This window comes from Thermobia domestica, chromosome 14, assembly GCF_964235325.1.
Source record: "Thermobia domestica chromosome 14, izTheDome1.hap1.1, whole genome shotgun sequence".
In the NCBI taxonomy this organism is placed as follows: domain Eukaryota; kingdom Metazoa; phylum Arthropoda; class Insecta; order Zygentoma; family Lepismatidae; genus Thermobia; species Thermobia domestica.
This window is the reverse complement of record NC_137467.1, coordinates 115,965,471-115,983,984: the sequence shown is the minus strand read 5'-3', so window position 1 is coordinate 115,983,984 and position 18,514 is coordinate 115,965,471. Positions and strand designations below refer to the sequence as shown.

At 33.3% G+C, this 18,514-nt stretch overlaps 1 protein-coding gene across 1 annotated transcript in view; it reads left to right on the top strand.

The window, feature by feature from the left end:
- LOC145670291 (protein O-mannosyl-transferase TMTC2-like) overlaps positions 1-18,514 on the top strand; it is a 700,866-nt gene that overhangs the window by 312,896 nt on the left and 369,456 nt on the right. The gene's annotated exons all lie outside the window — the stretch shown is intronic.

Below are 18,514 nucleotides of genomic sequence, written 5' to 3'. Positions count from 1 at the left end.
CAAGAATTTTTTTTAGTTATATCGTTTGGATTTTGTACCCATCGCAGTTTTGCCTGCTTTCTCTTCTTTGCTAGTTCACTGCATATTCGTCGACTTATGGTTTTTCCTATGTATTTTCGAGTGTCTCAAGTATTCTTTTCCTGAAATTTTAATGCTATCACTAATTTCAACCCAAGCATTCTCAGCACAATTGCACTACGAACTTTCTAAAACCGAGAATCTATTCGACATTTCAATCTGGTATTGCTCTCTCCCCTAGATCTCCTCTCATTTCTTTAAATTAAACCTCTCCGTTTTCAAATATTAAATATTTTCTTTATTGAGCGATAATGACTCTTATTATCGCTGTTACGAGGTGCTGATCAGTGTCCAGTCACCTCGGCTGAACTACCAAACATCAGCTATGCCAAACTGTCTTCTATCTATTAAGACGTGATAAATTTGGTTCTCTTTCTTTATATCTGGTGAGGTTCAAAAATTATTATGAAAGTTGCGATTTGCGAATTTTGTAGTCTTCACGATAAGCTTTATGGACGTTCCAAAGTTTGCGAGTTTACCGCCATTGTCATTACTTTCCTTATGCAGACACTTATTCCATATAATTGGTTTAAAAATACTCTCTCATCCTACCTTCGCATTCAAATCCTCTAATAGATTTTTCATATCGTATCGCGGTAAAATCCCTGCTCTACTTCTTCGTAAAAACGGTTTTTCATATTATGATCTTTATATTCTGTTGAAGCACGTACATTTAAAACAATAATGGCACACCACCGACCCTTAAAGGTGATGAAAGAAAGTCTGCTGATAACAAATTCATCCCTTTAATTGCTGACATTGTCCGTTTGTGAAAGGAAAACTCTTTCCCTAGTTGGTGATTTTTTTTCTTTCCTTCCTTGTAAAGGAATGTAAACTTTCCGGATATTACTATTCACTTCCCTTACTATCTAACATCCTGAACTCCTACTATGTCCATCTTATATTTCTCTAACCCACTAGTTACGGATTTTTACATGCCTGCCATATAGACACTTCCAAATTCCATGTCCATTTTAATTTGCTGGAGACATGTCAAGTTATTAGCTGAGTTAATTTAATAGTTTTCTTTAACGATGGTTAATAACATTCATCAAAAATAAACACTAAATTTGAAAAGTAAGAAATATATTAGCATGTGTAAAATAAATGTTAAGAGATTAAATAATATAATCATTTTTATTTGTTTGTATATTTGAAATTGAGCTGAATCAAAATGATGGTTTAGATAACAACGGTGTTAGTTAAACAAATTAACTCAATTTGTTGCTTGCATTTTTTTACTTAAATTGAGGGACATTGTGAGTTCTCAAAGGAATAGGAAATATTGTTCAAATTTTTATTCGTTTCACCACTAATTTCTTTGTGATATTAGGCTTCATTACAAGATTTTCACTTTTAGGAGTATTCCTTCAGTAACTAGAATTTATATTTAATTCCTGATTTTTTCTTATATTGGTCGTTATTTCTCTACCGTAGTGAGTATATTTAGCCTTAGATATAAACTATTGCTTATCATATGATTTACTTTTTCATATCCAAATGTATAAAGTTACTGTAAAGAAAAGCGTCATTTTTCAACAGACTCTGGCAACCTTGACATCATTCGCAGTATTCCGAGAGGACTGGAAGACGTTCAATTTACTCGAGGAAATGAAAATCTAGTTTGCTTTTCAAACTCATCACAAAACCCGCCGGTGGAAAGCGAGAAGTCATTTAGAAGGAAACTCGCCTGATATATCCACTACATTGCTTTCTCCTATTTATAAAAGGATAATACTCAGTGGTTGAATGAAAGAACTTAAAACAGCCTTAATCACTATCTTTCATATCAGCCATTTTCTATTATGGTTTGCGTTCAGGAACTAAATTCCAATTTCGTTTTCGAAATCCTTACAGACTTTTAAATTATGTATTCTTACATAGAGAGTGAGTTGAAGAAATTCCCTCAGTTCCAAAATACATAGTACACTATGCAATCAATAAAGCCACTTTTCTACTCAATTACTATTTATTTCCACTCCAACGTGGACATTCTTTCCTCCTTCTGGTCACCCTTTTGTGCAAAAGATAAATTTTTAACCACATATATTTACTGATTCACATACACAAATCCCACACATGCTCAGTATTCTACAACAAGTTCATATTCAAAATTCGTCGTGAGAATATAGCTTTAAGCGACTTCATCCATTACAATTCAATTTTCAAAATATCAAACTACATCATCATACTTTAATTTTCCTCGTCTTTAAGTATTAAATAATCCGTTTCCTGCATGTCAATTTTATATCCCAATAGCTCGATGGACTACTATTTAAAATCAAAACTGAGAAGAATTAAAAGTAGCCTTCGGCTTGCTATCTGGGAAGATCCACCTTAGAGCTCAGCGTTTGTTTCCATTCTCTGCATGACAATGAAATATACGTTTATGTCATATTTTTTAAATATAAACCCCTTTTCATCTTAAAATATACCTTTTAATCCAAGTAAAATGATTACCCATGTCGACACAAGTCCTCTATTCACAAATTCATTCCAAATGATTCAAGTTTTCTCCTCGTGATGTGATTGATAAACTAAAAGTCAGTTTCATATATTGAGAAACAAAATTTCTCCCCTTCTCTCGTTAGAAGCGGAATTTCCGAAACGCTGTGACATATGCCCAATTCAATTACTCAGCTTAAAGTAAATTAGATAAATATTTTACTAAAAGACGTCTCTTTATGGTATCATCATAACATAGTTACAATTCATGACATGTGTAATCTAATGAATATAAAACAAATTTAACATATCTTAAAAGATACCATCTATTGAATGATGCTTTGATAACTGAAACGAGAACTATTGAATATGGTAGTTGCAAGCTATGAATTAAAAAAAAATGTAGAATATTTTTTATTCTTAGTACACTATTACAGTCCCTTAAGTATTTAAAAGTAACCCAAAAAATGAATGAATTTAGCTATGATACATTCAACGCAATTGGAAGTTCTAGGATCCACAGTGGATCAGTGGTACAGCGCTCGCCTCAGATGCGTGCGGTCTCTGATTCGATCCCAGCTAGCACTACGTGGTCTTTGTAACGAACAAACATTGTGTATATGGGAGTCGTTGGGTTCTCCCGTTTTCTCCTACTTAGTTTATTTCAGTATTTCATTCAATATGATCATCACTGTCTTCTCCGTCGGTAGATAGTTGTGGGCCGTAAAACTACAAATTTCATTTCACTTCGTGGTAGTTCATAAAACAGTTTTTCTCTTGTGTCCAACGTAACACAAGTTCAAATTTACTGCATTTCATTCTAGTAGTATTTTAAACACAAATTCTATGAAGTCATTCTCACAATGTAGAGATTAATATCATACTTGGTTGTAACTGATGCTCAGTCCTCGGTCAGTTGGACGAGGAGCAGCTGCTGTTTTTATCATTCTGTAATAGCTCGCTCATGGCTAAGAGATTAGCGGACGCGCCTTTGATGGGGAAAACTCGGTTTCAATTCCCAGCTTGAGCTCATATGTTCAGATTTCACGTTAAGCTGTAGGCTCACGTCCCATATAGCCTCGCTTCTGAACGGGGCATAAACTCAAATCAAGTAAAATTATTTTCCTGCATGGTTTGGAGTCCTTAATCCACAGGCTTTTTGTTTATTCCAGAATAATACATCATCATCATTATCATAGGTATCTGCCCTTATTAGGAGGTCATTTGCCTTAACTGAGAAGCTTCTATGCTCCGCGGTGTTCAGATAAGAACTATGGAAAATTTACATCGGTTCTAAACTTCTTCCATGAAACTGGTTTCTTTTCTTCAAAGAGGAAACAGTCTCATTTGCGCGACTATGAATTCATTAAACACCGATTCTTTTTTACTTCTACCTTACTCCACTTATATGCCAGCTTAGCTATATATTGCTTCTTTCTGTTACGTTCGAAACCACTTGGTCCAGGTACTTCAACGGCTACAATGCTTCTCTCCTCAGTCGTATCTTCGAATTTGTCTTTGACGTGCAAGGTGAAGAAAAATAATAAGGAAAACGACGAAGATGTGGTCTGCGAATTGTAAGTCTAATACATGCAATATTTTCGTTTCCATATTGTAAGCTACCACATTTCAAGAATTTTAATATTCTTTACACTCGGCAAATAACTCCTCAAATTCTGGTTGGAAATTCTTAAATATGGTACACGTTCCTAATATCAATGAAAGCTATTCATTTCTGCCAACACTATCATAAGAATCAAAAACAGAAAGTATTTTCAATTATCGCGCAAATCTCACTCATGTTACAGTTACGTTGCAGAACTTTGTGTAGCACAACAATGCAGGGGCAGATCCAGGGAGGCGATCTCTCCCCCCTCACATGAAGAAACTTTCTTATTTTATATATAAATAAAGCCAATCCCAGAGTTTAGAGCTCTCAAAAGTAGCTCTAAGTAGCAATATTGCAACCCACCGCCTCCCAGAAGTCCGTACTGGATCCGCCCTTGCAACAATGTTGATATTCTCTTTCAAGAGAAAGTGAGTAAACCGCATTCTTTGTTGTTTTAAGTTATATCCCAGAGAAGATAGTAGCTCCGAGTAAAATTCCGAGTTGACAGGGTGCCATTGAAAGAAGTAAGTGTTATAAAGTAAATGTGATCTCGTACAGTGTCTGTATTTTGAAACGAGTCACTAAACTAATTCGTCACATAATCAGAAAGCAATAATTTACATACATGATAATCACTTATGAAATTCTTAAATAAAACATAACTCGAAAAGACGCGTTATGCATGAAACCTACCTCTTCAATCCTTTAAGGTAGTTCTTTCTTCATCCACATCATCACTGTCGATTCTAAATTCCGCTTCATCTTCTAAATAGCTAGAAGTATCTGAAAAGCCTTTTCAACTATTTTCGAAGCCAAGAGTTATTTTTACGGGAAACAATTATGTACCTACTAGAGAGTTTAATACTATAATCCGTACTTTTCTCGTGGCTATATGGTTAGCGTAAGCATCTGTGGCGCGGAAGACAATAGTTTTATTCCTAGTTAGAGCATATGTGGTTCGGATCCACCTTAGACCGTAGGACCACGTATTATGCAAAATCACTACTAAACAGACGGTAAACTCAAATCAAATCAATTCTACAGTCCCATTTTGAACGTTTGATTTTGAATGTTGACTTCGCTTTGTTGTATGCATTCTCTATTACGCCACTGTCCTGTACATTTCTATTGATTTGACACAAATTAGAAATGCAAAAGAATTCTTGAGAGGGAACAAACGACGCAAGAAAAATAACCGGTAATGCAAGTCTCATAACAACCATTGTTTAAAATAATCATTTGGTAGTATAGTGTCAGCCATCTTCAACTCTACTGAAGACAATGTAACTTCATGGATACATTAAATTTTCCACGAAACTGTAAATTATACTATAAAAAACATGTTTCAGTAAAGTCTTAAAATTTACTTCTGTTAATACTTTTTTTTTTACAAATAGGCACAAAGCGTCATAGCGGTAGTCAAAACAAAACCAAAGCTACTGGAAGAACCTCAAAATCTATGCATTCATATGGTAATAACATACCCTGAAATATGCTCCTAAAACTTGAGCTTAATTGCATAACATGTAAGCTGAATTCAATTAAAGTAATGATTTTTGGAGTTGATATGGGAGATAGTAAAGCTTTTATGTTCATGTTAATTTAATTTTATTAGGAACAGGTTTTCTTACACAAGTAAGGTTTCAAGAAAGTTAGATTGGTTATGGTTAATATCTGGAATCTGTGGGAATAATAAAGGAACCAGGCCAATAAAATGTTATACTTGTTGTGTTGCTGGTTCCTTGTTGTCAATAAGATCCAAATCCACACCTCTGTCTTCGTCAATATAAAAATGTCCTCTAGAAATTACAATGTTTCATGACTAATGCACATAATGATAAAAAGTTCTTCTTAAATTCTTTAAACACTATTCATGCTCGACGAATATCGTAATGTTAACTTACAAGTCGTTCATTGTAATTACGTAAAACTTCTTAGTTTTGAATGGTCTAACAGTCTATCTATACTCTGCAGTTACTTTGAGGTTTCTACTTCAGCGACGTTTCTCTTTCCGCGTCTCTCTTTGTTCTTCTTCTAGATTTTGTAGGAATCATTTCATATCACCGAAAAACGTGAGATTGCAGATTTCAAAGAAGTTTCCGGACAACAATGGTGTCAGCAGGCACGTGGGACTTCAGTTGAGGAAAACATTCTGCTGACCAAAAACCCTTAAAATTCCAGGACACAAAATTCCAGATATTTTAAATTCTGCCAATCTAAGAAATTACTGGAAAGAATTAGTACAAAGATTTTATAATATTTCTAACATTTGCTGCGATACACTTTTGAAATTGAAATGCTCATTAAGTGACAGTTATTTAACAGAGTCTTATTATGTAAGCTCTTTTGATGTAATGTATTAGTATGCAGTAGTTTGTTTCACAACAATAAACATGTATCATAATTAATGTGAATAAACTTTATGACATATTTTCTTTTTAAACCTTTTGCAAGATAATAAAATTTAACAAACACAAAAGATGATGTAAATAAAATAAAATTGAATTACTTTTATAATATAATATATCGTAGCATTTCTTCGTTCCGAACCCAAGTACCTTAACAATATGGTAATAACATACGCACTAAAGCGTTAATCGAGAAGCTAGCACATTTTTACATGTATGAAGAGTGCGCAATGACAAAATTAATTTAGTTGCACTAAGCTGAAAATGTTGATTCTGAATCCCTCCGCTAAGGAATGATGTTTAATTAAGGATAACTTTGAAATACCTAATATTACGTTAATCAAATATACTATGCGCCAGCCGAATTGCCATTTAGTTTGAATCAATTAATGGAAAACCTACTGCTTTTAAACTACCTGTGACAAGTTGATGTAGTTATCATCTCAATAAAAACTTGCAGATGTCGGCTTAATTGGGCTCCTACACTAGTGGTAATCACACTATTGGTAAAATCGCTAGAATCGGGCTGATGGATGTGAGAGATCACTCAAGATTAAACGTGAATTCGAGTGATGCGTACAATGTACTGATCCGTACAGTACTAACGGATCAGCCACGAATATTCAACAATCGTACATCTTCAAAATATCAATGGGTAAATTCATAAAAGTTAATTATATGGATTCCATATTTTAACAAAAAATAAGAACAAAAACATCAGTGGATCACCGTGGTAGTGCGACACTGGCAGTACCTATACTCTTTTACCTATACTATATACAGATATCAATAAGTGTATCTTAAAATTTGAGATTTTCAATTAACACTAATATTTTTTTAATGATTTTTTGAGTTCTACCGATTGTCTCGCCTTTCTTCATCTCTACATCTCAGGAATTAAGCTTCCGTGCCTTCAATGGCCGGAAGATTTCACAAAATCAAATAAGGTTCCAGTATTACCATTACAACGCAATTTTTTTGGGATATGTTTATTAGTTATTCCAACAACGATTTGCTGTCGTTCAGTTAAAGGATAGGTGCACAGTCTTAGTTTTCACAAAAAAAAAAAAAAAAAAAAAATCACCAGGCTTTGTCAAATACAGAAAGTAAAGTTAAAATTAACATCCAATAAATTTGTAATTTCTGACATATTTGACAGTAGTATCCAATGAATAAAGTAGAAATAATGATCAGTGAAAGTTATCAAACTAACTACAATATGAAATCTAGACACAGTAATGGAAATTGTTAATAGCAGGTACAACAATCATAAGAAATAATAGTAATATAGCGAATTATTTATAAGAGAAAAAGTGTTCCAGTAATGTACAAAACGCGTCTATCAAATTGAAGGGTCCTCTGCAATAACAAGGTAATTCAACTTACCTCGATTCCTGGTAAAACACAGGTAAAGAAGGAATTGGACTTACTTTCCTTTTCCATCGCCTCTAATGCATATTCGAAGTGTCTGTTGTGAGAGAAACACCATTCATCTCCACCGAGTTGCCGTTTCCCGATGCGGATAACAGAGGGTGCCTCTTGTGTGCGGCTAGCAAGCATGGTAGATGCGAGGAGGCGACGTGACGTGCCCTGTAACTTTGATTTCAAGGATCGGTTCAAATGAAAGCACTGACACGGAGACATACTTGACCATTTTGTTTCGAAATGGACAAAATCGAAGTAGTCGAATCAGAATGACGGACGCAGAAGGGATGAAAAAGAAAGATAAATCGTAAACTCTGGCAAATAAATATAGTAAAATTAGGGTGATATACAGTGTTATGTTTTCCCTTTGATGTTAATATGGAAATTCAATCAGCGCTGTCAAAAAATTTGAATATTAGAATATTCGGGCTGGAAAAATTCGAATTCCGGATATATGAATTTAGATTTAAATCTGAATTTCAGATTTTGGTTTTGAAAATCAAAGGTCATAATTTCTAATTCGGATACCTAATCCGAATCCAGTTTCGGAGTTACTAGTAAATCGGGCAAGGCGGAAGGGGATGAAACACCCCCACACAGATCTGTGTCAGTTTCGTAAAAATATAATGGTGTAGGAGAAAAACTTATTCAGTGCAGGCACCAGTACTGGACACTATTCTGTTATTCCTCAAGAAACCAATAAAACCGGAATCAAGGATCCAAAGAAGGATGTGGAAGCTCTGCTATGATTTGTTACTCTTGCCAAGCAGCAGTTTTTACAAGATCGTGCGGAACACAGCTGTTTTTTTTTCTTTTTTGTATCTGTGTTCCCGGATTCTCATTCTAAAATGGACTCAGGACCTTGCTGTTTCCAGATTTTGTTGCCTACAAGGCTCAAATTATTGATACTTTTTTATTCTCGTGTGTTGCGATACATAAACTTTGTCACACTCGTCGTTATGTGTTTTCACTGTCCTTTTTTCTTTTCACCATTACGTTAGTTTATGCAATAACAAGGTAAATGCTCAGTTTTCCACCTTCGTTTTTTATTATTCCGCATTTTCGGTATTCGCCATTTTATGATACAAAGCACACGCCACGTGCTTTTTTTCCATAGGCATATATACATACACAGATTTTCTCCTGTTAATTAGCACGTTGCACTTTAAGTTTATAAGCTTTGTAACTCAGAACCTCCATTTTTCACTTACTTTTGTTATTGTAGAGGGCCCTTCAATTGTCGGTCTAATTTACAACTGCATTAATTAAAATAACACGATAACGTAGATTGTTCCTCTTGAGCGATCAAACATTACTACAACTTTTAAATGTGTAATATTGCCATCAAGACTTCTAAACGTTCTGAGGTTACATATTCAATTAATGCGTAATATGTATTTTCGTTCAATTTGATATACTGGAATTATCTACGTTTTCCTTGAAGATTTTCTTCAATACATGGAAGATTTTCTTCCATGGTTTGTTGCATACAACATCAATTGTTAGGACTATTCACAAACACTACACATTAAGATTTCATTTGTCCATATATAAATTTAGTCTATGATTCCATTCTTCCATAGCAGCATTCGTTTTGTACTGATTATGTGAATCACTGTAATATTTGTTTTAAATATGACGAACCCAATCAACTACAAAACGCATCGTAAACTGAATTATTGCTGGGGTGATGAGGGTCATAAGAAAAACTACTTGCACGATCACTACTTATATGTGATAGTCTTGTTGGATTTCTCAGGGGAAGTCATGGTGTCATTTTATGAATTTTGAGAGCTAATCTTGTTCTGCCAAGCCTGTATCAATATTGAAATTATGTTTGACATTTATTTTCTGATCGTCGTAGTCCTTAATGCATCAATGGAAATCTTCTAGATAACAAAGTAACATCTCAACAAATGCTTTTTCATCATCATTTTGGGCAATTATTGGTTTTGTATCTGTAACCTCTATTGCCCCTGTTTTGCCCATATAAGCAGGTAACACTTTCAAAACTCTTTCATTTCTTCTTATGTTGTTTAGACATCTGAAATAGACTATAAGGAGCACTCACGTTGAACCTGTATAGACGTCTGCGTCACCAAATACCTCTCTCATTATGGTATGCATTACTTTCAACCAATACGCAGGTATCCTCGGCAATACCTCCTAATTTGTACGTGGCTATACGTAGTACTCATGCCTCCCTCCAGCAGTATAGTATATGTCTGACTTCTAGAAATACTACCTCTCAAACACTGTGAACTTGACATGTGTTGACAGTTGAAACCTACTTTTCTTTAAGAATAGTTTGATATGTGAAGTACAGACAATTAATAATATTAGCTCTAATTTAATTCACTCCTATTACTCCATTAATATTGTTTTAATGTTGATAGTGTGCAATATCTCATTTCTTAATATTGCTAATATATCATCTAATAATTCAATAATCCTAATATAAGTCCTAATGTTCATATAAATTATCGTGTGCACGGAAGACACATTCATGCTTTATAATGCTATGTATCTGATGCTTCCTCTAAGTAAGAGTTTTGAACAGTGCCACAAGTGGCCTAGAAAAACTGGTATTGTCGTTGTACTGCAAGTGTCCAGTATCGCAAACTTCCCGGTAAGATTATCACTAGTGTTCCTTTGCTCGTCTTTTATTGTTTAGGATGTCAAGAACGTAAATAATTTCTGTTGCTCATTCTTACCAATGACGAAAACAGTATGTGTAGGTCAAAAACATGGAATAAAATGGAAGTTTGAGCCTTAGTACGCAACCGAAACCAAATGTAAAATGTGATCATCCGTAGAAACTGTCGTATGACTCGTGGATGCAATAGAACGTAGTACATTAAAAATTTGATTATTTCTGCTGAATTTTTATATCTCAATTTAATTGACTTAACGCCAACTGTATCTTTTACCTGGTAAGATAGTACTACCACGTTAGACACAACCTAATGTTTCAACTTATGATGAAGAAGTATTTACTGAATATAATTGTCCAAAAAAAATGTGGATAACTGTTACCTTTAAAGAATTTACTTGGTTCTGGAAGACTAGTGTATGATTGAATTTGCTTCTACCGAATGGCTTTTGGTCGCTAAATTATTTCCTTTAATCAGTAACAATGGTGTAAATTTATTTTTTAAATTAAATACCAATACATGATTGTAAAAAATCGGACCAAGATGTGCAAAAATTAGACCTGAACTCTGCACAAGACATTTGTATCTTTACAATTAATATCGAATAGGGGTCTATATTTAAAAGTAAGATCTCATAAGAGTGCCATTTTGAGATATAATGTACGAAGAATTGATCTCTTGCCTGTGAGGGTGATTACAATTAGTTTCCCAGAAATAAAGTCTTGAAGAAAATATGTGACATCAAAAAGAACGGAGAAATGAATAAAGGAGACAGTTCTATAAATTGCAATTACGATCTCCAAAATTTATTTACTCGTAGCCTAATTAATTCGAGACGTGTGCTAGGGACAAATAAATCGAGACTTCTAAAATTAGTAGGAGACCAGTGGCATATGTAGGACGTAAGAGGTGGGTGTATACTATTTGAAGCCAGAAAAGTAAATTACAACTTGTATCTACAAAATTAAATTTAATAAATATAAATAATGTTCTCCAAACATAGATCCTCACTTCACTACTACATAATGCTAGACTTGAAAATACGCACGATGTGAATATAGAGTAAGTTTGGAATCGTGTGGGAGAGATTTGTGTACACCAGGATAAAGATTCTTTTCTTCTCATAAGTAAGTTATGAAAATTCTGATTATATTAATTTGTTACAGGGTAGTACCCACTAATGGGTTCTCGCTTCTCAATAATTATTCTTTTGGTTCGTTAAGCTACTGCATATGGATAGTTACTATATTTTTTAAAGAAATGTTTTTATTTTCCATATTCACAAAAAGTGTAGTTTCGTATAATTAATGAAATTTGCAAGTTTATTTTGTACTTTGGTGTCCGTTCATTTGCTTAGTTTATGCTCTTCACACTGATATAAAGTTTAGCGTATGCGACTGTGGTGAACGAGATCCTGGTATGATTCTCGGAGATAGGGAATCAGCCTCTTAAACATGGAGCTCTGATTCTATATGCTTGATTGCTGACCAAGGACGTAAATACAAGTAAATCAATCTTTCGTTTTATTTATTTTTGGCTTTATCTCTGTAATTAGATATACGTAAACAATGTTCGGAAATATTTGGTGCAATCATTAAATAACAAGAGACTGTACATGTAACTAACTCTGCTGGAATTCATCTACCTTCAATTCCATATGGCGCAATTTGGAATCTAACTCGTGATACTACGCGGTAACTGAACTTCTCGTCTGCCCTAATAAGGTAGTAATTTTTTTTTAAGGCTATTGCTATTAATATTCGAAAACTAATGTTTGTATGCATAGATGGATAGGTGAATAAACTAAATTATAATGGACGAAGAGAAAGCTGTAGTTACATTGGAGTAAGCAATTAGTTGCGTCATGGCGTGATGGTAACGCATTTGTTATCCATGAGATGTTATCTGATTTCATTACCCGTGAATATTCAGAGAAACCGGGGAGAAAGAGATACAGAGAGAGTAATTAGAGAGATTAAGTCGGTAGCGTTGTAATTATTTAAGTAAGCATCATCAACTTTCAAAGTTTTCCCCTTTCGAAGCTTCCTTTCTCGTATTACAATCTACAATCTTTTATATCAGATCTGCTGTCTGCGGTTACCTTAACTACGTGCACCTTCTCCTCATATGATAAAATTGTGCTGTAGTTATTTATAGTCTAGTATTTATCCTAATTAGTACAGAGCTGGTACTAACTGTGTTTACTAATACTCATGTTATTGTACGTAGAGTATTGAAGAAGCTTGTGTAAATTTGTCTCTTGTTTGCTACATAATTAGTAATATACTATTTATGTGCAATACAACTCTACAAATAATCTACTTGTCCTATCATTTAATGAAACAGAACATTGATGAGACAAATCATTATAAGATAGTAATAAATACTCATAATTGTTTAGTTGGATAAATTAGAATCCGAGATGAATTTAATTGTGGATCTAGTAAGTTTGGAAGAACAAATTGGAAACATTAGCAGAAGTCTAAAATGATACTGTAAATATAGTAAATATAAGGATATAATAATAATTTAGTTTATTATCTTTATTTATATATTTCTAAACTTAAAAAATAATTCTACCGTATTTAATAACATCTGTCAATTGTACAATAATTTCTTCAGTCATAATTCCTGGTTGTTTTTGCCACTTCAAGTAGCTGGCTATTTAAAATAGGTTCATTTAACACCATTGGCTAAAGGTTCGATTCATGTTTAAAGTATACTTTCCACCTAAAGCTTAAATGTGATGCCAAATCATAAATAAAAAAGAAAATGCTGTATAATATATTTATGAAAGCCACACGTGGAGCAAATCACCTCAAGCTGTTGCAAAGAATTGAGAATATTAAATATGTAATCAGCATCATATGTTTGTAAATAGTAAGGCAATATGAATTAGCTTTCTTTGAACTTGGCGCTCGTTGAAACGGGAGATAAAATAAAGTCAAAGGTCTTTATTCGCAGCGAATTCTATAAATACGCTTCGAATAAGGAAGCTGAATAAGAAATGGGAAAAATATATGGGGTTATAAGAAACACGTTCTAAATTTATGAAATTACAAATAAGTAATAATAAATGTTTAGATCTTCTTAAACCTGACATAGTTAACAAACAGTCTTAGACAGTTGCTTCCCCTTTCGCAATCTCTAAATGATCTTGTGATTCACACAGGTATTTGGCTGTGGATTGATCAATTTTTCTTTTGAAAAGGAGGCCTCTGTCCAGAGATGTTTCACTTTTTATGAAACACTCACAGAGACCATTAGCCATAATCCAATACTAAATTTTCAAAAAGTAAATGTTACATATTCTGTACTAGTTGTAGGGTCTACTTCACTGAAATAAGTATCTAGATTAATTTCCTCTAAATTCATTTCAGTTAAATCTTCATCTTGCAATTCAAACAAATCTTGCATATCATTTGATTCCAACTGTTCGAAACCATTCCATCGTATGTTATTTACAAGTTGAACAATGTTTTCAGTCACATTTTGTACAATCTTTATGGAATCGTTATTAGTGTTGGTAGCCGAAAGGAACCATAGATTTCTTCAACTTCTGCAATGAATCTTTCATGCTAACGACACTCTTTGCTATGTCAAAACTTTTTCAGTGTCTCATAATATCAATGTTCAGCTCGCCTAGGTTCTCCTTATGCAATAGGGTTTAAGGGGCTGAATTATTCCTTGCTCTATGGGTTGCAGTATGGACATATTGTTTCGTATCAAAAATACCCAAAAATACCATGTCTATATTAGAATGAACTACTTGAAGCTCATGCGAATGACCTGTTGCTATGCAAAACTAAAACCACCTTGAAATCTAATTATGTTTCTCTATATAAATTTCAACTTCGAGAACAAAGCAATTCTGAAACCAATTCTTGAAAATGCCAGCGATAACCCAGATTCTTTTGTTCAAGCACCAAAATACTGGTAATTAACATTTGCTTTTATTTCTTAAAGAACGAGTGTTAAATAATCTGTAGAGCATAATCGGCGTAATTAAATAACACCCAGTCTGTATTAGAACAAGACAGAAACACATGCATGTCTTTTGTACATTAAATCCAGGTTCGATCTTTCACATTTCGACATGAAGGTTTTATTTAGCATTATTTTTAGAATAAACCTGTTTAATCACATTAAACACTTGTTCATTAAACACGTTAAATACTTGTTCAGCTTTGTATCTGCCTTCAGAAATTAATTACAAAAATTCAACTAGATATGCTACTGCTACTGGGGTGGCTGCAGATGCAGCTTCTCTCATAGTATGATGTTGTGAGTGGCTGTCAAACGTCGAATTTGTTAAGCCAGCCTTCTGATGTTTGACATACTCCAGTCGGATGTCCATTAGCAGTTTATTTGCAATGACCGTAAAGGCCTAGATTCCATAGTTTTCTCACGAATGATTACACAACTTAAAGAGTCTTCAATCTATAGTATTAATGCGGCTTCATTTTCTTAAGTGCAGAGTGAAGCACAAGCTCTATAGTGGACAAAAATCACGTGAGTGGGTTTTCTTGGCGTTATCCCATTTTCTCTTACTTTCTTCGTTCCATCATTTAATTCACTTCTCATCATCGTAGTCTCCTTTACGGCATAACCATGTGAAAGTGAAAGATTTCATTTTTTATTTTCAGAAATATCCTGAAATTGTAACATTTCTTGAGTGAGTTTTGAGACGAGGTTTTGAAAAAGCGCTACAATATCTAATCTGATTAGATATTGCACTCTGAAACAATTAGTATATTCTATAGGTTTGGCACTAGAAAACTGCAATTTTGTAGCGCTTGAAAGTTAAGACACATTATATAAGAAAGATTTGTAGAAACGGCCATAGAATGACGGAAATATGTGTTCAGGTTTGATAAATATTTACTGATAGTTTAAAATAATATTTACAGAGACATTTCACATATGTGACTGTAATCTAGTTTTGATCGTACGTAAAATTAACATATTTCCAAAATTCATGCAATCTTAATAGCAATATCATTTTGAACATTTTAATTATTTTCCATCATATTTTTTTCCTTAAATGCTAGGGAAAATATATTTGTTTGTACGAACCTTTATTTCCAAAACGTATTTATATTAACTACTCTAGGAATATTAATAAATATGTCGCAGACAGCTAATAAGTATGAAGTCCATATATGAAGTACAAAATTGAAATCAAAATAAAGAAATTATTTCTTCAAGCCCTTTCCTTGTAGAGGAGGCTTTGCAGAAATGTCTTTCTCATGCAAACGAAACTACGTATTAAAAGTGAACAGACCAGAACAGAAAGAGCTAGTCGATGTTGCTGTCAGCAAGGACCACATACCGAATAGCGAAACCTCCTAAATTCCTACCACAAAGGCAAACGCAATCTTTGTCGGTAGCAACTACACCAGATATTGGAATGCCAAGCATACTTCCGGTCTGTCAAGAGATGCTATCTGCATGCCACTTTCCTCTCCTTTTTTGAAAAAAAAAACTGCAGGATTCTATGTTCTTTTGTTTGAGACTCCGGTTTCAAGGCAACCTTGAAGGGTTTCTTGTCAAAACAGCACCTACCAACTCCCTCGATCCACACAGGCTGTAATCTCTTTAGCTTCAGGTTCCTCTTCTCTAAAAGACATGTGAAGAGATATAGCAAGCTGGTTTTCTCATGGAAACAAAGTCAAATGGGATTCCTTCAGAAAATACTTCTTTAGCTCATCTTTAAAATTGGAAGTTCCATTTGATGCGGAACTCCAAACTTCCAGAGAATTTTCCTTGAATACGAATTTTTGTTCAGAATTTAAGAACAGGATATTAAAAATACACACATGGTAAAGTCAAACTTAATGAAATGTAGTTTTGTAGTTTCTTCGATTTTAGATAGACTTATAAGTATATAAGAATAGAGAAAAAATAGTTAAATCGTATTGTAACAAATAAAAATTTACAAGAAAATAATCTTATATTTAGAGTAATTATTATTGCAATACAGATCATTTAACTCTATAGTTTAAAATTTCAGACTGTTCCCCGTAGTAAGAAGAAAATGTAGGTAGCGAATTCTGTCACGTACAAGGTCAACACAATTAGATTCTTTTTTTTAAAAAAAAACACATCTTTCTAGTTTAGCTTTATATGTCTATCCCAGCGTTTCTAAAACTGTGATGATTGCAGATGATTTTTCCGGGATTAAAGTAATATTGGGAAATTATTTATAATCCTTACTGAGCACGATCGGAGATTTGCCGCGGGGGAAATTCCCATCAGCCCACTCCCTAAAATCATCACTGCTTACATGTTCCTTCGAGTTGTATTTACTTTAACATTCTTGAAACTGTTTAAGTAATTGTGGTTACTTGTATATCTATACATTTCACGTATATTAATCGATGTATCAGTATACCCTGAAAAAATATTGCCTAATCAAATGTTCCTGCTGTTTGCCTATAGAAACAAAGTTACTATTGGTTAATTGTTAAGAATCTAAGATTCTAAAAGATCCATGCTTACATTTATGAAGGTAATTTCTGTTTTCCATGTCTGCGTAAAAGTAAATTTATATAGTGAAGCAGATGGAGAATGCGGCAAGTTATCGGTAACGTATTTACATTTACAGATGACCTTAATGACATTATTAGGACGGGTCTTTTATAAGAAGACTGACGAGTAACAAACCTATTAGGAGCGTCTCTCAGCGTGCCGAACATCGAAATAAAATTTTAATTCGGTATTATCGTACTTAAAACCAGGTACGGGAGTTGACTGAATGTGGATATACACAAACTTTCAATTGCCTATAGTTGTTTATGCTTTTTAAGGAATACATCAAATTATGTATTAATGGATTATTCAATTTATCATAGGATATTAAGATAAAGTAGTATTTAAAATTTGACTTGCTTAATTTACCTTGAAAGGTAAAGAAACCTTAGGGTAAGGTAAAGGTAGGAACTTAAAGTTCCTACTTTAAGTTGTAATTTGTATCAATACAAGTGAAAATTAAGTTAGATCATTAAGTATCTTGTATCTCAAAGCATGATTAGGAGGTAAAATTACTAACAGAATCTATAATCTGAATATTTATTTATTATAAGTCAATTAGCAATTCATTAAAACAATATCAGAACAAAGTATTAAATTTTAGAAGTTATTGTCTGGTATGAATTATTTAATATTGACCGAACGTTTCTTATTCACACTAGATAAATACAGTCAATGACTTAGAGTGATTTATTTAGTATTTTAGATTATTCTTCATAAAATGGACATTTGCACATACGTTTGATGAACAATATAAGGTGAGTTAGTCACGGTAATAATTTGTCTGTAATTTCGGATATTGAATTTAATTGAAAATTATTTTTTTATATATAGATAAGGTAAAATGTGAAATGATAATATCCAAAATTTAGAAGTCTTCCTCTAAGAATCATAATCGAAACAGTCTCTTTAGACAATGATAGTCTAATTATTTAACTTTTCAGTCGTGGTAGGGTTAACGAATAACATATTTTGGTGGAGTATCGCCCGTTTTTTAGGCTCCTTTTCTCCCCGTTTAATTACTTGCATGACAAAAATGAAAAAAAAAAAAAAAAAAAACATTTTCTTGACTACATCAAAAAGTTTGATTATCTTCAACTTCAAGAAACAGAATGAAAATAGTAACCGTTACATTTCAGCTTCTGCACTGTTTATTTTAACAATTGTGTGTGTGTGTTTAAATGTGAATTCATTTATAACAGTGAATGACAATCATTCTTAATTTATAAAATCACAACCAGCATTCTAGTGAAAATGGTGCAGACGGTGAGCTACATAACATTTGTCCCTGTCCTAGAAAATGGAAATGAAATCTTTTAGTTCAGCGTCCCGCAATTATGATCTTTAGACTAAGGAAGACGACG